A 20,633-nucleotide genomic window follows, 5' to 3' on the forward strand; every position below is an offset into this window, starting at 1 on the left:
GGGTTTCACCATGTTGGCCAGGCTGGTCTTGAACTCCTGACCTCCAGTGATCCACCCACCTCGTCCTCTCGAACTGCTGAGATTACAGGTGTGAGCCACCATGCCTGGCTGATGGTCGTTTCTCATGGTGAACTTGAGTCTTTTTTGGTGAAATGAATTTTCCCACAGATAACAAAACTACTCAAAGGTGCAATTTGGATTAAAATTTAGTTCTGCTTGATGAAAAGCAACTGCTTTTTCCATTTACACTTTAAGATATATGCACTCCATCCCACCCCCACCACTATTCCTGGAATAAAACTTTAATAATAGAATTTCAGACAACAAGGTAACTTCCTATTGCCCTGCTGTAGATAAATGCCTCCTTCGGCCACCCTGGCTTCAGTCCCGATTAATACTGAAAAATATATGACTGCATCACTCAAATACTTAATGTTTAGCCAAGCACTTTAACTGCTATTCTTCCTCTGTCTCCTGGCTGCTGAACTCCGTAGCTGAGTTTCACTACCGTTGATTTCCCCTGGGCATCCTTCTGATGGATGCACTGTGAACTGACTAGGAGCTGAAAAGAAGAAAATGACCAACTAAAGAAGTTTATAACATTGTTATTGGAAAATTAAATGTAACTCCCTTACAACAGATTTTATTTTTAAATGAAATATTAATTACAGATTGACGCACCTTAAATGTTGTGTAGGCGTTTTCACTAAGGAACTGCTAGCTTCTAATCCATTCATTCACTTACCAAACTTTTCAAAATCTAGCATGCATTAAACAGCCTACTTTCTATAACAGCCTGAGAAATTTTTCATTGTAATATTTTCCCTCACTTTAATGACTTTCTCAGCAGTTCTCAACGCTGTATTTATCAGTGCACATTTATCAAAATAAAAAAGGTTTATAATTCCACATACAGTTAATCTGCAATGATTGTCAAATGTATTCTAATTGATTTAATGCCCATTAAAATTCTATTTTGAAACATAAAAAACCCAGACATGTAATAAATAAATGATCAGTCATCTGGCACAACCAAAAAAACCCACGTTGATTATAAATTATTCTAGGTGAAGTGGTATCTCAGCAAAATCTTTAGACCATCTCTGTCTGTGAATTAGATAAGGAAGAAGAAAAATCAAGATTTAAAAGTGTATTTTCATAGTCAAATTGGTATTATGCTTCAAAAGCCTATTACTAGTTACTGGAAAATAATATTAAGATAAGCCCAAGTATTTATATTACTTTTGCAATATTTAAATGAAGGAAAAAAACACAAAAAGTGTCCATTAAACATTAATTTACTTCAAAGTTATATGTTAGACCGAGAACAATAATAGATAAGATCATATACCCTGCAAGATGTTTTTATTTTTTAATTTAAAATTTTACTTTACTAAAGGCATATGTAACACAAACATGCTATTTAAAAACCAAAATGGCCAGGTAAAGTGGCTCATGCCTGTAATCCCAGGACTTTGGGAGGTCCAGGCAGGTGGATCACTTGAGCCCAGGAGTTTGAGACCTGTCTGGGCAACATAGTGAGATGCAGTCTCTTCAAACAATTTTAAAAGTAGCTGGGCATGGTGGTGCACACCTGTAGTCCCAGCTACTTGGAAGGCTGAAATAAGAGGATTGCTTGAGACCAGGAAGTGGAGGTTGCAGTGAGCTGAGATCATGCCACCACACTCTGGCTTGGGCAACAAAGCGAGACCTTGTCTCAAAAAATAAATAAATAAACTAAAAAATTATAAACAAAAATGATGAAAACTGGGAGAAAATGGAATGGCATCTTCCCATTGCTGCAAAAAGATAACGGACAAACTAGAATGCTGATGCAAATGAAAACATCCATTTATGTCTGGCTTATTCCCTTTAGCATAGTCTTTCAGGTTTATTCACGTTGTCACAAATGACAGGATTTGCTTCCTTTTTTAAGACTGAATAGTATTTTGCTATATGTATATACCACATTTTCTTTATCCATACATCTGTTAATAAAAATTTGGGTTGCTTCTCACATCTTGGCTATTGAAAATAATACTGCAACGAACAGGAATGTGCAGATACCTCTTCAGAATCCTGACTTCAATTTTTGGAATATATAAATACTACATGATCCCATTTTTATTAAGAATCTAAAATTGTCAAACTCACAGAATTAGAGAGTAGAATTGTAGTTTCTAGGGGCTGGGGAAGGGGGAAATGGGGAGGTATTGATTAAAGAGTAAAAGTTTCCATTATGCAAGATGTGGGGGAATTACACCTATATTTAACTGGCCAAAGTGAAGGTTGGCTTATCCTGAATGTCTCCTATGCCATATGGGATTTACTGCACTATATATAACATAGTATAGTAGCATGTGGTAGATCATTATATAGCATAGTGCTATTGTTAACAATACTCAAAAATCTTCTAAGAGGATAGATCTTATGTTAAGTTTTTTTTGTTTTTGTTTTTGTTTTTTGAGACACTTTTGTTGCCCAGGCTGGAGTGCAATGGCACAATCTCAGCTCAACACAACCCCCACCTCCCGGTTCAAGCAATTCTCCTGCCTCAGCCTCCCAGGTAGCTGGGATTACAGGCATGCGCCACCACACGCAGCTAATTTTGTATTTTTAGTAGAGATGGGGTTTCTCCATGTTGGTCGGGCTGGACTCGAACTCCCAACCTCAGGTGATCCGCCTACCTCGGCCTCCCGAAGTGCTGGGATTACAAGTATGAGCCACTGTTAAGTGTTCTTATCATGCACAGAAAAAAAAATCTTATCACAAAAATAAAATGAAGAGGGTGGGAGGAAACTTTTGGATATTCTGGATATTCTATGGCATTGGTTGTGGTGACATTTTCATAGATGTATACTTGTCTCCAAATTCATCAAGGCACATGCATTAAATATGTACAGCATTTTTAATGTCAGTAATACCCCAATGAAGTAATTTTAAAAATTCATCAAAAATAAAGTGGAGGAATTCCATTTCAGAATTGTGACATAGCTTCTTGTTGACCAACCTTTTCACAGATCGCAACAATAAACTCTAGACAAAATGTAAAAATACACTAACCGAAGTCAGGCTAAGTTTTCAGATCTGAAACCAACAGAAGCAGCCAGCTCCTTAGCCTTGAACTTCAGAGAAGATCTTGTTGTGCTGTATGTGGACATTTATGGATTTTCCACTTAAAAACATGTTCAAGTAAGTCTGGAAAATATTAAGGCAAGCAAAGTTTATCATGGGTCTTTTCAGTTTTATTATGTCTAATTTCCTCTGTGCATTTCTAAAAGAATAGTATATTATAGTTCATTTTCTAAACTTATTTGAACAGGTATAACTTTTCATCAAATGCCCCTTAACATCTCAAAAAAAGTGTTTTAAAAAAACAAAATTTGAGAATGTTTTTGACATAAAGTTTACATATTTTAAAATACAAATCTATTAAAATTTATTATCAGGAACAACTCAAAAATATTATATTGAATATGCTTTTTTCAACCTTTGTAAATATAACCCCCTTTTCTCCCTAAGAAATACCATCCTCCCATCCCTAATTGAGAGGCATTGTCCCAGATAGTCCAGAAATATGGGAGAGAGCAAAAGTTATAAGAAAACCTGGGCAGGATTATGACTCACAAATAATAAGAGAAACAAATACATTCAGGATGCAGAAAATCCATAAAATACATACCAGTCATTTTTTAATTGAGTTCTTGCTATAGGGGCTGGGTCTGTATTAATTATAGACTACATAACAGATGGCATTAATTGTTTCCTTTTGTTGTATAGCATATTTTTTAAATTTTTAAATTTTTGTGAGTACATAGTATGTGTATACATTTATGGGGTACATAAGATGTTTTGATACAGGTATGAAATGTGAAATAAGCATATCATGGAGAATGGGGTATCTACCCCCTCAAGCATTTATCCTTTGAGCTACGAACAATCGAATTACATTCTTTATTTTAAAATATACAATTGTTATTATTGACTATAATTACCCTATTATGCTATCAAATAGTGGGTCTTATTCATTTTTTATATGTTTTTCTACCCATTAACCATCCCCACTTCTCCCACATTAATATAAGAAATAGGAAAAGTCACAGGCTCTCAAATTCTTGGTTACTTTATTTATCAGTCAAGTAATTTAACTTCTATTACCAGCATTGCTTCCAATCTCTAAGATATTATGATCCTGTCCTATGTTTGTAATGATTAATCTTTTACTTTCAGGATAAAAGCTAGTGAGAAAGAACTTGAGTTCTAGAACCTAAGTTCAAGTCATTGCCCTTCCACTTGCTGTCTAGAGCATCTTCAACAAACTGCCCTACTCCTCTTTGCCTGTTTCTTCAACTGTAAATAGGAATAATAATAATACTTACAGGGATTTTGTGGGAATTAATGTAATACATGTATAACATTTAGAACAGCACCTAGCAATCAGCTCTGATACATGTTAACTTTTATTAAAATGGCAGTATTGAATAAGGATGTATCTGACGTGTCAATATCTCCTAATTTTTGGTTTTTAAAAATCCAGATTACTTAATACAGTGCCCTCTTGTGATAATTATCCAAATGACAGTCTCTCTCTTCAGGGAAAGTTCCTGGATGCTCTCTTTTTTTCATTACATTAATAACTAATATTAGCTATTATTTTGCAGCAGTTTTATTACATGCAAGCCCTTCACTAGACACTTCCAGTTTATTTCCCATTTCATTTCTGAAATGCCTTTGTGATGGGATTTGGCTATATCCCCACCCAAATCTCATCTCGATTTGTAGCTCCCATAATTCCCAAGTGTCATGAGAGAGACCCAGTGGGAGGTAATCAAATCATAGGGGTGGGTCTTTCCGGTGCTGTTTTTGTGATGGTGAATAAGTCTCATGAGATCTGATGGTTTTATAAAGGGGAGTTCCCCTGCACATGCTCTCTTGCCTGCCACCATGTAAGACATGCTTTTGCTCCTCCTTCACCTTCCTCCATGATGGTGAGGCTCCCCATTCATGTGGAACCGTGAGTCTATCAAATTTCTCTTTCTTCATAAATTACCCAGTCTTGGGTATGTCTTTATTAGCAGCATGAGAACAGATGAACAGAGTAAATTGGTACCAGTAGAGTGGGGTGCTGCTGCAAAGATACCCAAAAATGTGTAAGCAACTTTGGAACTGGGTAACAGGCAAAGGTTGGAACAGTATGGAGGGCTCAGAAGAAGACAAAAAGATGTGGGAAATTTTAGAACTTCCTAGAGACTTGTTGAATGTCCTTGACCAAAATGCTGATAGTAATATGGATATTAAAGTCTGGCCTGAGGTGGTCTCAGATGGAGATGAGAAACTTGTTGGAAACTGGATCAAAAGTGACTCTTGCTATGTTTTAGCAAAGAGACTGGTAGCATTTTGGCCCTGCCCTAGAGATATGTGGAACTTTGAATCTGAGAGAGATGATTTTGGGCATCTGGCAGAAGAAATTTCTAAGCAGCAAAGTATTCAAGAGGTGACTTGGGTACTGTTAAAAGAATTCAGTTTTATTCATTCACAAACATATGGTATGGAATAGGAACTTATGTTTAAAGGGGAAGCAGAGCATAAAAGTTTGGAAAATTTGAAGTCTGACAATGTTACAGAATAGAAAAACCCATTTTCTGATAACTTCAAGCCAGCTGCAGAAATTTGCATAATTAATGAGGAGCCAAATGTTAATCAATGGCAAGACAATGGGGAAAATGTCTCCAGGGTATGTCAGAGGTCTTCACGGCAGCCCCTCTCATCACAGGCCCAGAGGCCAAGGAGGAAAAAATGGTTTTGTGTGCCAGGCCCAGGGCCTTGCTGCTTTGTGCAGTCGTGGGACTTAGTGCCCTCCATCCCAGCCATCGCTAAAAGGGGCCAACAAATAGTTCAGGCCATTGCTTCAGAGGATGCAAGCCCCAAGTCTTGGCGGCTAACACATGATGTTAGGCCTGCAGGTGCACAGAAGTCAAGAAGTGAGGTTTGGGAACCTCTACCTAGATTTCAGACAATGTATGGAAACACCTGGATGTCCAGGAAGAGGTGTGCTGCAGGGGTGGAGCCCTCATGGAGAACGTCTCCTAGAGCAGTGAGGAACGGAAATGTGGGGTGCAAGTGCCCACACAGAGTCCCCACTGGGGCACTGCCTAGTGGAGCTGTGAGAAGACGGCCACTGTCCTTTAGGCCCCAGAATAGTAGATCCACCAATAGCTTATGCCATGCACCTGGAAAAGCCACAGACACTCAACGCCAGCCTGTTAAAGCAGCTGGGTGGGGAGGGGGCTGTATCCTGCAAAGTCACAGGGGCAGAGCTACCCAAGACCATGGGAACCCATCTCTTGCATGACCTGGATGTCAGACATGGAGTCAAAGGAGATCATTTTGGAACTTTAAGATTTGACTGCCCCATTGGATTTCAGATTTGCATGGGGCCTATAGCCCCTTCGTTTGGGCCAAACTCTCCCATTTGGAATGGATGTATTTACCCAATGACTGTCCCCAAATTGGATCTAGGGAGTAACTAAATTGCTTTTGATTTTACAGGCTCATAGGGAGAAGGAATTTGCCTTGTCTCAGATTAGACTTTGGACTGTGGACTTTGGAGTTAATGCTGAAATAAGGTAAGACTTTGGGGACTGCTTTGGGAAGGCATTCATCTGAATTGCAGGTCCCATAATTCCTACATGTCATAGGAGGGATCTGGTGGGAGTTAACTGAATCACAGGGGCAGGTCTTTCCTGTGCTTTTCTCATAATAGCGAATAACTCTCACGACAGATGGTCTTATAAATGGGAGTTCCCCTGCACACACTCTCTTTTCTGCTGCCATGTAACATGTGAATTTGCCTTCCTCCACGATTGTGAGGCTTCCCCAGCCATGTAGAACTGTGAGTCCATTAAGCCTCTTTACTTCGTAAATTATCCAGTCTCAGGTATGTCTTTATTAGCAGCATGAGAACAGACTTTTGTTACATTAATAACATTAGCTATTATTTTGGAGCAGTTTTATTATATGCCAGCTCTTCACTAGATACTTCCAGTTTATTTCCCACCTGATCTCTGAAATGCCTTCTTATTTACCCTCAGGTTGCAGACAATAAAATTAAGACCCAAAAAAGATTCATTAAAATACACAAAGTCACAAGGTTAACCAGGTAAGTAAAGCCAGGAATCTCTTAGCACATTGTGATGGATAGATTTTCCAAAATTGACAGCACAGTAGTGGTATCTCTTGTCCCACCTGCTCTTCAACAATGTGTTTCTATGGTCTTCCCATTTGCACCTGAATCTGGATTTGCCATGTGGTTAAACTGGAATCAAAAGAATGTGGCAAAAGTAATGCCATGTGACATCTACTGCTACTTTAGACAAGGCAGTGCAGAAGCTGAATGGTTCTCTTGACACACCTTCTGGGGAAAGTCAGCTATCATGTAAGATTTTAGAATACCCTGAAGACTCCCTGCTGGAGAGGCCACATATAGGTACATTTGCTGACATTTCCAGCTAAGCCCACTCTGTCAGTCATCCCTCCCAAGGCCCCAGACATATGAGTGAAACCGAGTTTGGTGCTCTATACCAGTCCATCTACCAGTTGAGTACCACCTAGAGACTCAGTTGACTGCATACATTACAGAGGAATTACCTAGCTGAACTCTGCATGAATTTCTAACCTACAGAATCCTGAGATATAATAAAAGGGTAGGTGCTTTAAGTTGCTACATTTTGAGAATGTTTGTAACACAGCCACAGTAACTGGAGCACACATGCATTGATTTCAGTGTAAATTGGTTTACTTTCCTATCAATCAATGCATGGGTTTGCTTTTGTGACAGTACTCAGGCCATTGTTCACATATGTATTCCAGTCTCTTCCAACTAAAATAAAATCTGAAGCATTTCTTTAAAACTTAACATTCTGCTCTCTAGCCGGATAACTAATTCATTTCAAATCTCCTGTGCTTTTAAATTATTCTACCAAAATAGAAAAAGTTTAGCTCTGAAGTAATCAAAAGTTAACAAAAGATAGCAATCAACTTCTAAATGCAAATAAGAATACTGTGTTTGCTCTAACAATTAACTATCATCTTGGTGAAAGATAGTTCTCTTGCTTTCCTGAATAAGTTTGCCAACTAAATTTACTGTATTGACCCTGTTAGACTGTTAATGAAAGAAATAGATATCTACAATAGATTCTGAATGATTGACTTTTGCTGGTAAGTTTCATCAGAAATATTATGAGATATACAGGAGCGAATGAAAAATTTGTAGTCTGATCCTGTATTATTCACTGTCTACTATAAAGGTCACTATTTAAAGTCCATTTCCTTCTCTAGGTCTGAATTTCTCAGTATAAAAAGAAATAAGGGATTATCACTGAAGTATCTTTTATTTCACAGAGGATTTTGGAGAATGACTGTTTATTTAGCACTTGGTTGAAGGTGAAAAACAAAAGAATAGTTAAGGTCAAAGCACTTTTTGAATCAATTATCAGCTGAAGAAAAAAATGTAGTAAATTGCCAATAAAGAAATATGTTAAACGTGTCAAAATCAGAAATAATTTTATAGTAAAAGCTTTTTACCTTGTGTTAGTGTAAGTATATATATATAGTTATATAAGATTTTGAATAAAATTACATTAAAATACTAGAAGCTCAGAGAATATACTATAACCTTTATTTGGGACATATGTAATTAAACCTCTTAGTTTTAAGGTTTGTTTAGATGAAAGAAGGAAAAACAACTGTTTCTATCTAGGTTCCTATCTAAATTTGAATTGAAAAGACTCCAAGACCCAGTGCATGCATTTTTAATATCCTGATGAATAATGAAACTCACAGCATTGTGGACAACTCAAAGAGAACACTCTATAATACCATTGCTGGCCTATTACACCACCATTAGTTACAAACTCAGTCTATAACCACTTGTTAAAGGATCTCAGCAACTGAAATTGCTTCCTAAAGACTAGATGGGTTTAGTTTTTGGAGGAACGTATGCAAAGAACACAGAAGTTTCTTTCGGCATTTTTAAAATAACACCTTATTGGCTGGGTGCAGTGGCTCACGCCTGTAATCTCAGCACTTTGGGAGGCCGAGGTGGGTGGATCACCTGAGGTCAGGAGTTCAAGACCAGCCTGGCCAATATGGCGAAACCCCATCTCTACTAAAAATACAAAAATTAGCTGGGCATGGTGTCATGTGCCCATAGTCCCAGCTACTCAGGAGTCTGAGGCAGGAGAATCGCTTGAACTTGGGAGGTGGAGGTTGCCGTGAGCCAAGATCGTGTCACTGCACTCCAACCTGGTTGACAGAGTGAGACTCCGTCGCAAAATAATAATAATAATACTATAAAATAAAATAAAATAAAATAACACCTTCTTTAAATAAGGAAGAGGAAAGGAAACTCTCAGTTAAACATAGATTGCATTTAAGTGTTAACCTCTGCCCTAAACCAAAATCTATGTTAACATGAAGTTAAAGGACTTTTAGAAAGGAAATTCACAATTTACAAGAACAGAAGAGGGCATTATAACAGGTAAGACACATCAAACAAATATTGGAGACAGAAAAGAGACAAGCAGTAAACTGACTCAGCATTTAGCAGAGTGATGAAACCCAACTGCTTACAAAAGAGTTTACAGTAAAAAGGAAACCAATTTCCATCACGACTCAGAGCAGAACAAGAGGTGAAGAGACCAGATAACTTACCACTGAAAGCTGAACTTTGGCTGGGATTTAAATAGAAGACCTGTTGAAGAAAATACTCCAGACTTCGAGCTCATACAGACAGAAGGCTGCCCCGACACAAAACAAACAAAGGGTACTCTTAAGAGATGTTGAATCTGAGACTCTCAGGACTCAGGAAACCAGGAATAACTGAAGGCAGGAGTAAGGGGTACTTAAATTTTAAAATTGAAGTTGTAACTAATTTATGTAATTATAGTGCCTGACGAAGCAAATCTGAAATCTATGGGGCAGGCCATTAGGGAGGGCAGGCTAAAATTCTTGAACACAAGCTGAAGCTGCTATCCATAGGCAGAATTTCTTCTTCTTCAAGGAAACCTCAGTTCTGCTCTTAATTCCTTTCAATTGATAGAATCAGGCCCACCAGATTATATTGGGATATTCTCCCTTGTAAATCAACTGATTGTGGACTTCAATCATAGTGACAAAGTACCTTTACAGCAATGCCAGAATTACTATTCAATGAATAACTTAGGACTGAAGCCTAGCCAAGGTTACCGGTAAAACCGGCCATCACACTAACATTAGGAGGACGCTCCTATGAAATGACCAGAACACCATCCTAAGGCCTTCATTTGATAAGCACCACTCATGTACACAGAACATCTGATCAGATTAATAGGGTCCCAATGTTTTATAATAAAAATAAGAATAAGGATAGTAATAAATATTTAAAGAAAACATGAAACAAGAAATTAGGAATCAAAGTAAAGAAAGAAAAACTTCAATGAACAGAAAAAGTTTAGAGAGTAATTTTTAAAACTTAGAAGATATCTTCATACAGATGAGAAAAAAAATTTTATTGTGATATAAAAATAGAATGCTATTTTATGATAATTTGCAACAAATTAAAAGGGAATATTGTGTTTTAAAATTTAATAACATAAGTTAAAATTCAATAGAAGATCCAGAAGAAAAATCTGAGAAGCCATGGGGAAAAAACACTCATGGTACAAACCATTGCTCCAAGAAAGTACTTCTCTGGAAGCCTGAGTGTTTAAACTATTGCAACGTGAAACCAGTTTTATCTACAGCTTTTGAGATCACTTGCTGCAAATCTAGAAATAATTCTGCCCACCACCATTGCTTACCAGTTGAAGCTAGCCAGCTCCTCAATCCCTAACTAATGCCAATGAACTTTCTTCGAGAGTGATACATAACATTTCTTTTTTGTAAAACCTCTAACCTTCTCTCTGTTCTTTGGACAAACCTGAGACCACTTGGTCTGTGTGTATGCCCTGAAATGCGATTCCTTCTTCCCAACTAAAACATTAAATTTCAAGATTTGTTTCTACATTTTTTATTTTGGCTTTGACAAGTACTTTCGAATTATGAACTGAACATAATTTTTAACCTAGAATTCTGTGCAACATTAGCAGGGAAGGTTAAAGGGAGGAGAATAATATTTTCAGACAAATAAGGTCACAAAAACTTTACTTTCAAAACAACGCTTCTCAAGAAGCAAAGAGACTATATGCTTTACAGAAAGCAAGAAGAAAACCAAGAAGGAAGACATGGGATCTAGGAAGGTAAAGTCTACAAAGAAAAGCAGCAAAAATAATTTATAGATAATAAACAACAACTGTGGAACAGTCCTGGAGAATGTATCAGCAGAGAGAAGCACCTACTGTAATTAGGTTATATCTCTCATCTCTAGGAGTTATGTCCCCAAAGGGAACTTGGGGGTAGGAGGAACCCGATATATTCAATCATGTTGAGAAGAGTTTTATAGTTTTGTCACAGAAAACTAAGAAAAATTGAGGTGAAGGGGGAGGAAGGCAAGTATTGTCCAAAAGAATCTGTACATCGAAGCAAATATCATCATGGAATGCAATGTAGTTCACTTTCCTAAAATATTCATTTTATCATTATTGTCCTATCAGCAATATTATCAAAGAGTTGGGACAGAGGACTGCTTCTTAAAATTATAATCCCTGGCCGGGCGTGGTGGCTCAAGCCTGTAATCCCAGCACTTTGGGAGGCCGAGACGGGCGGATCACGAGGTCAGGAGATCGAGACCATCCTGGCTAACAGGGTGAAACCCCGTCTCTACTAAAAAATACACAAAAACTAGCCGGGCAAGGTGGCGGGCGCCTGTAGTCCCAGCTGCTTGGGAGGCTGAGGCAGGAGAATGGCGTAAACCCGGGAGGCAGAGCTTGCAGTGAGCTGAGATCGCGCCACTGCACTCCAGCCTGGGGACAAAGCCAGACTCCGTCTCAAAAAAAAAAAAAAAAATTATAATCCCTATGGTACTATTGAATCTTTAAATTATGTAGTTATTTCTTTCATTTAAAAAAAAAAAAAATTTTAGGCCAGATGTAGTGGCTCACACTTGTAATCCCAGCACTTTGGGAGGCCGAAGTGGGCGGATCACCTGAGGTCAAGAGTTCAAGACCGGCCTGGCCAACATGATGAAACCCCGTTTTTACGAAAAAATACAAAAAATTAGCCAGGTGCAGTGGCAAGCGTCTGTAATCCCAGCTACTCAGGAGGCTGAAGCAAGAGAATTGCTTGAACCCGGGAGGTGGAGGTTGCAGTGAGCCAAGATTGTGCCACTGTACTTCAGCCTGAGTGACAGAGCGAGACAGCCTCAGAAAAACAAAAATAAAAATAAATTTTAAATGTAAACTAAAAAAATAAAACAAGTTGAATTCTTAAATTTATTTTTTCATTCTATTTGTAATGTGTTTAACTTTCTATCTAAAAGGAGAGGTTGTGCATAAAATCTTTTATGATGCACAAGCTTCAACTTTTTAATATAAATCATCTTAGAAACTAAGAGCAATTATATCTGAACCTTCCCACTGACACAACTAAAGCAAACCTCTCATTTTAGATAGAAAGTTAAACACATTAAAAATTCTAGTATTCATTCTATTATTTTACAAATTTTATTCTTTTCTATTTATTTATTCTATTACAAATTCTATTTATTCTATGAATTTATGTATCTATAGATATGATTTATATCATTCCACTAGTAAAGAATAATTATAAATCTATAAAAAGAAAAAGCCCACTGAATTTATTTTTGAGTTATTTTCTAGGGTTCACCTTTGCTGACTTAATAAGCTATTTTCAAGACCCATTTAGGCATCATCTTTAGATTAGAATTGGTGTAATATAGTCAATTCTCATCCCTGCATTCTAACCCTTAAGAAGCAGTATATCCTTAAAAGCTGATGAATGCCCAGTGAATTTCATGATTGAATTATCTTTTAGGAAGGAGATGGCTCCCTGGAATACTCAGTAGTGGCCAAGTACTTGCAGTCTCTGAACTTGCCCATAGTCTCCCTAAATGACTTTTAAGTTATTAATATATTTTTCTTTTTCTGAATGTATTAGAGTTATATTTTTGAAAATGAATTTTGTGCTAAAATTAATGAAATAGTACAAGAGGCCCTGACTAGTTTATGACAAGCTGATATCCAAAATCAAAGAAGCACAATTTGCTTTTTCATGCTAAAGGTCAAATTTATAAAACAGCTCTCGAAAGCACAAGTCTGCTTGCCGACTTTATCAAGTAAGATCTAGAGGTATTCATTCAATCATTGTGACTGGCAACCCAACTGTACAGAATATGCCCTACCAGGAAGATTAGCTAATTCTATATTTTATTCTTGCAGCAGATACTCAAGCTAAAAAAGACAAAACTAATTTGGCATAGTTGTGCATAAAATCTTTTATGACGCATAAGCTTCAACTTTTTAATATAAGTCATCTTAGAAACTAAGAGCAATTATATCTGAACCTTCCCACTGATACAACTAAAGCAAAATGATAGAGATTATCACTTGAATTTTGTCCAAATATTTTATAGCTGAGTCCATCAACCTATTTGAACTTAATGAATGCAGACGTCTATACATTTTTCCTTAAAATAGAAAAGAATTTTCATAACACAATGGACATACCACCAATGCATATTTGTAGTTAAAATATCCTAAGACAAGGTGAGAAGTACTATATCTTATTTAAAATATTTTCAGCCTTACACAAAAATTTAAGCAACTAGAAAAAATTATTATTATTATTATTATTATTATTATTATTATATTAAAGAAGTATTTTCGTCCGGGCATGGTGGCTCACACCTATAATCTCAACACTTTGGGAGGCCAGAATAGGCAGATCACTTGAGACCAGGAATTCAAGACCAGCCTGGCCAACATGGTAAAACCTCGTCTCTACTAAAGTTACAAAAATTAACCAGGCGTGGTGATGTACACCTGTAGTCCAAGTTCTACTAAAATTACAAAAATTAACCAAGTGTGGTGGTGCACACCTGTAGTCCAAGCTATGTGGGAGGCTGAGGCAGAAGAATTGCTTGAACCCAGGAGGCGCAGGTTGTAGTGAACTGAGATCGTGCCACTGCACTCCAGCCTGGGCAACAGAGAAAGAGTTCACCTAAAAAACAAAGTATTTGGGTATCTCCTTGATGTATTCTATTTAGTCAGCCTCTATAGGGCCAAGGTTAAATTCTCTACAGTGTCAAGAAGAATTCCCAGTATATTCTTTCTTCAAAAATATAATAAATTATTACTCACTTGCTTCTATATCATGCTTAGAAAGGTAAGATATGAGATTTGATACTAAAGCATTCATCACTTCTGAAATTCAGGACTTAGAAGAGTTAAGTATCTGTAACTTATGACACGTTTAGTTGTAAGAGTAAATGACCTGAATCAAATTGGCATTTAAAGCAAAATAAGAAATAAGAGGAAATTATTGCTGATGTAGCTGAAAAGTCCCATTCAGAGCATGAAGCAGTCTCAGAACTCAATTTCCTTTCCTTAGCCCTGCCTTCCTCTGTGTCGGGTTTATTATCAGATTTTGTCAGTAGCTCTGGGCAGAGCCAGTTAAGCATCCCCCTTGGTGGTGGCAGAGGCCCAATGCTGCAATGAAAACACACACTTCCCCTTCCCAACAGGCCCAGCAGATGTGCCCTTAACTCTGGTTTGTTTTAAGTCCATCATCAAACCAATCCTTGTGGCTGGTACAAGGCAGTGTTTGGAAAGGTCTGTATTGAGTTCCAGGTCTGCCACCCCAGCACATGGACTAAGAATAAGAGAAAGGTGTGGTTCGCCAGAAGAAAACTGGAGTACACTTCCTGGAGACAAATTAACAGAGACTGATGGCAAAACCAAAAGTCATCAATCACAGTTCCCATCTGCTCTTTCATTTATGGTTTCCCTAACCTGTAACTTCCAATTTGCTCCATAAGTCAAGGAAAGACATTGTTCCTGTTAGGCTCTTCTTTGTCAGTGCTATGCCAGAGAGGATTGATCATCTCCTTGATTCAGTTTCATCTAAAGCATAATTCTGTTCACCACTCCCCTTCCCCATGATATCATAATCTTAAAAGGTATAAAGGAAGTTCTTTGTTATGGTAATGATATAGCAATAATGTACTATATTCTAGTGTGCTAGAATTCCTGGAACAGATACATATGTTTTGAAGGTCTAATTCTTAAACCTAGGAACTTAATAAGCATTCTTTTTTTAATCAGCTTTATAGGGTATAGTAAATTCATTTTTCAAATCAAATATTAATGACACACTAGTTAAGAGAATATTTCCACTTTTTAAAAAGTTAATAGTTTTCTGTTCCAGAGTTTCAAAGCACTTTATATTATGTACCTATGTTCTTCAATTTTATTCAAAAAAGGAACTGCGGCCAGGCACAGTGGCTCATGCCTGTAATCCCAGCACTTTGGGAGGCCAAAGCGGGCAGATCACCTGAGGTCAGGAATTCAAGACCAGCCTGGCCAACATGGTGAAAATCCATCTCTACTAAAAATACGAAAATTAGCCAGACATGGTGATGCATACCTATAATCCCAGCTACTTGGGAGGCTGAGGCAGCAGAATCACGAGCATCACTTGAACCCAGGAGGCAGAGGTTGCAGTGAGCTGAGATTGCACCATGTACTCCAGCCTGGGTGACAGAGCAAGACACCGTCTAAAAAAAAAAGTAATCACAAATATTAATTTTTACAATGGGACGTGATCAGATTTCTTATAATATTATGTAGTAATTAAAATATAGGACAACTTTCCAGGAAAAGATAAATAAACCCCACCATCTCAGTCTAATCAATAATAATTCAGGGGACAAATGGTACTCATTAGTTCTTATCAGATCCTTAGACAAAGAAGTGGACGCCAAAGCTCTTTCCAACTTTATGATCCACACCCTTACCCCTACACACAATTTCCATGCATTACCATTATTCAAATAAGGCACCAGGTTGTTTTTGTTTTTGTTTTGCCACTTCTTTCAAAATAATCAACTGAAAACAAAAAGACTTTACACCTACTGCATCAGATTAGTTGGACTCAGTCTAATTTTTGTTTCTGACCGATTCAAAGCAGTTTTCATGTAACACACCACACTGAACAACCTTAAAATGTTGTGGACACATCTTTCAAACACCCTAAGCTTCCTTTTTTAGCACATTATATATGGTTAATTCTCATTATTCCCAGCAGTTAGAGTCTATGAAGTCTCTACAAACACTAAATTCCTAAGGGATAGACCCAGTTAGATTCCTGTGTTTCTGGTCACATTTTCCTCAACCAATCAGTAGATAACCTTGTTTTTATGTGTGTTTCTGTTTAAAGATTCCCCCTAGTTCTTGTTCATTCATTATGTATCTTTTTGTTATATATATAATAGATTTGTTAATGTTGAACTCACAGCCATCAGTACTGTAACTCTGAACTACGCTTACTGAACATGTGTATTTTCTACTTCTTTTTTTTTTTTTAACTGTACTTTAAGTTCTAGGGCACATGTGCACAATGTGCTGGGGAGTGGAGAGGATGTGGGGAAACAGGAACACTCTTACACTGTTGGTGGGACTGTAAACTAGTTCAACCATTGTGGAAGACAGTTTGGTGATTCCTCAAGGATCTGGAACTAGAAATACCATTTGACCCAGCCATCCCACTACTGGGAACATCCATATTTTCTCTGTGAGGCACATCACAGCCTTCTTGTGCTTAAGAATATTAGATGGCACTTCAGCACTATGCATGCAGGCCATTAACAGTGAAGTCACCAAAAAAAGAAAAAAGAAAAAAATGCAAAACATATGGCACTAAATTAGACCTCAAAAAAGACACTTGTTGACAGTCTAAGGGGTGAAAAAAGAAACCAAAGCACTGCCTATTTGCACCTCAGCTGGAAACATGCATGTTAGTGATTCAAATTTTTTTACTGCTCTGCATGTCTGTGAATGACAAGGCATTGAGAGTATGGGGGTCACATATACATCGGACTAAACAGATGAATTTGCAACTATGGTACCCATGAATAATCAGGATGGACTGTATCTCCCATCCATGACTTTTTAAAATACTTCTTTAATATTTTATAACATCCTTCTTTGGATATCCATCATGTAAACCAATATTTTATTTGTTCTAAATTTATTTATCTCAAAGCTTTCACAGACATCTTTCAGTTATTCCTTTCCATGATTTTTTTTTCAAATTCAAACAAAGCATGTTTGATTATTGTTGTTTATGTTTCAACTCCATTTTGGAGAAACTAGAAAAATATATATAATCCTATTTATTAATACATGGTATTCTGTCTTACCTCCAGCTTTTTAGGTTTCATTTGCTCTGTTTTTGTATTAATAGTTCATTTTCAAACTGTATATTGTACGTTGATTAGTTGACATTTTTAGGCTTCTCTGAAGAGGCAGCTTCTTGGTGTCTGAGGCCAAAACGAGATTTGCATAGTCTTGCATTTAAAGATTAGAAGTTAAGCTGGAATTGAAAGCTTAATTGTCAGCAGCTCCTGCATTGTTGACTTTCATCTAATGCCAAAGTGAAGACAGAATCAACAGATTTAACTCCATAATGAAGAGAATTTATTTTCTTAACTGTAGATTTTAGGACTAGGCAGAGCCACAAAACCATTAGAACCTTTAAATTAGATCTCATAACCATCTTAACACCTGTTATAACTCTTCTCCAACTGCATGAGCTAATTAGGCACAGAAAAAAAGTGAGAACATATTGACTACCCTAACTTTTCAGTAAAAGATAAGCTAAAATTTCAAGGATTCTACCTTTCCTACTTAACCAAACTATTTATTTCTGAGGATTAAAATAGATACTTTGTGTATAGTCTAGATTATACTCTGAAATGTTGGCATTAAGAGATATGAAGAGAGAATCCTTCAGTTGAAAGGATATTAACAGATTTCTTGAATTTTCTTCATTGCTCTTGATGGTTTAATAGCTTTCTTTTATCCCTTTTCCCTCCCACTGACACATGATTTTTCTGCCTGGTGTCATTTCACTTGCCACTCAGTGAAACTAAATTTCTATCACAGAGAAGTAGCAGCATTTCAAAGTTCAAATTTATGTTGCTTTATCTTTGTTTCTTGCGTCTGAACTTCGGCCTAATAATCCACAATACTAACTATAACCCCAGGGAAGATCAAGATGGTGACAAGGGTTGAGTTAGTGCTATAAAAGATAAAAGAATCAAAAACAACAGTGATAGTGACTTTCATTTTAAGTTATCCCTCTGTAGATGGTTCTTATCTAAGTTGCAGTTGACTGGTTATTAAACTTGGATTTTCTGGTTTTATATGATTCACTCTTTGAGGGAACTAATTGTCTTCTTTGTTGTTGAAAATTCAATCTTGGGAATCACTATGCAAATTATCATTTTAGATTTTAACAGTGTAGGTAAAGAAGTCAAGCAAATTTGAAATAGGAATGTATACTAGTTTACATTATCTATTTCATCACACTCTCAAAGTTAAGGGTATGATATCATAAAGACAGAAAATCTAAAGAGGTCATCTCACTTCTTTTTCAGCCTTACTCACATCTGCCCTTCTGTTCTGACAGGCAAATACCATCAAAGATATTAGTGCACTGGGGCTGGTTCACACTGGCTCACCTGAGACCATTTCTTTCCAAACTCACTTCCAGTGAGACACAATGATAGCCTGAAATTGACCATGGTGGAATAATTTTTACCTTGGATATCAGAAAATGCTACAAATGCAAGCATTTTTCCCCTGGGAAGTTCAGTTGTTAAACATTTATCATCACGCCACTGAAGTACAGAAGCCCTTCCTTATCTGTGGGAAATTAATTCCAAGACCCCTAGTAGATGTCTGAAACTGTGGACAGTACAGAACCTTATATATACTGTTTTTTCCTGTATAGGAAATATAGTGTATATATACACATACCTATATGTATACATAAATGTATATACTGTCATATATACATATGATGAAGTTTAATTTGTAAATTAGGCATAGAAGATAAACAACTAGTAATAAAATAGAATAATTATAATATATTATAATAAATGTAATGTGAATGTGGTGTCTCTGTGTGTCTCTGTCTTTCAAAATATCTTCTTGTACTGTGCTCACCTATTTATGTACCATGGTTGATTGCAGGTAACTGAAATCATGGACGCAAACCACCAGTAAGGAGTGACTACTGTAATATATTCCAGGACTGGTAAAGGGATGAAATGCCCACCTTCCAGAGTAGCTGGTTTCAGAAAATAGTGAGACCATGGCTCTGCAGGAACATTCCTTAGGTGTTAACACCCCTAATTTTGCCCTTGAGTATACGCAATGTAAAAATCACAAATTGGCTCACGGGCTATTGAGTATTTAGTCACCTGTGACCAAAAATTACTAAACAGACATTGCTCCAGAGTATAAAAGACTCAAGCTCTGAGAATGGCATGAACCTACTATTTCCTGGATAGGTCCCGGAAGATTATAACCTGTTACCCATAATTTAGACATACTAAACTGCAAAGGGACATTTCATAAAAATCAGATTTCATTTCCAGTTGTATGTCTTGGTGTTCGGTGTCTCAGGAGAATTTTGTAATTATTTTTCATTGAGATTTTGAGCTATCACTGTTTCTCCATGTTCCTTAATTTTTCTAGTATACTTCATAGATTGGAAGCTCTCTGAAGATCTCAACTTGATGCAAAATATTGGTTGCAGCTCCTCACTCCAGTGCAGGACAAAGATCTATAAGCCCTGTCCTCATATTCTGGTTAAAACCAGAGCCTCCTTCCCCATGTCTACTACCCTGAAGATTATCTTATCATTAACTAAAATTTACAACTATTCCTTTGATTTTTGTCTTCCTATCAGGGGATTTCTCCCACATTTTTTTCTCTTGAGCTTGGTAATATTTTAAAAGTATTTTATGTTACTTAATCCAGCATTTCTATGTATTTATGCCAGTAGAATAGGTATGTAGCAATTCAGACCATCCATTTTCCTTAAGACAGAGTGCCTCTTTTATTAAAAAATTTCAGGCCAAGTGCGGTGACTCACACCTGTAATCCCTTCACTTTGGGAGGCCGAGGTAGGCAGATCACTTGGGGTCAGGAGTACAAGACGAGCCTGGCCAACATGGTAAAACCCTGTCTCTACTAAAAGTATAAAAATTAGCTGGACGTGGTGGCACGCACCTGTAGTCCCAGCTACTTGGGAGGCCAAAGCAGGAGAATTACTTAAACTCTGAACTCAGGAGGCGGAGGTTGCAGTGAGCTGAGATCACACCACTGCACTCCAGCCTGGGCGACAAAGTGAGACTCTGTCTCAAAAAAAAAAAAAAAAAATCAGATTCTTCATTCCTAAAATACATTTGTAAATCAGTGGATAGAAATTCAATTAACAGCACCATGTTATATATATTTTATATCATCCACCCATGACAACAGCCTCTAATACACAACTGACTCAAGCTTCTTACTGAGTCAAGCTTCTCTGCTTAACTCACTCTTCCTTTTACAGCAGATCTTCTTGAGGAATCATCAAAGTCCTCCCAATAAGCAGGATCTTGACAAGCATTCCCTATCAGTATTCAG

Source organism: Colobus angolensis, unplaced genomic scaffold, assembly GCF_000951035.1.
Source record: "Colobus angolensis palliatus isolate OR3802 unplaced genomic scaffold, Cang.pa_1.0 Scaffold63, whole genome shotgun sequence".
Taxonomy (NCBI): Eukaryota; Metazoa; Chordata; class Mammalia; order Primates; family Cercopithecidae; genus Colobus; species Colobus angolensis.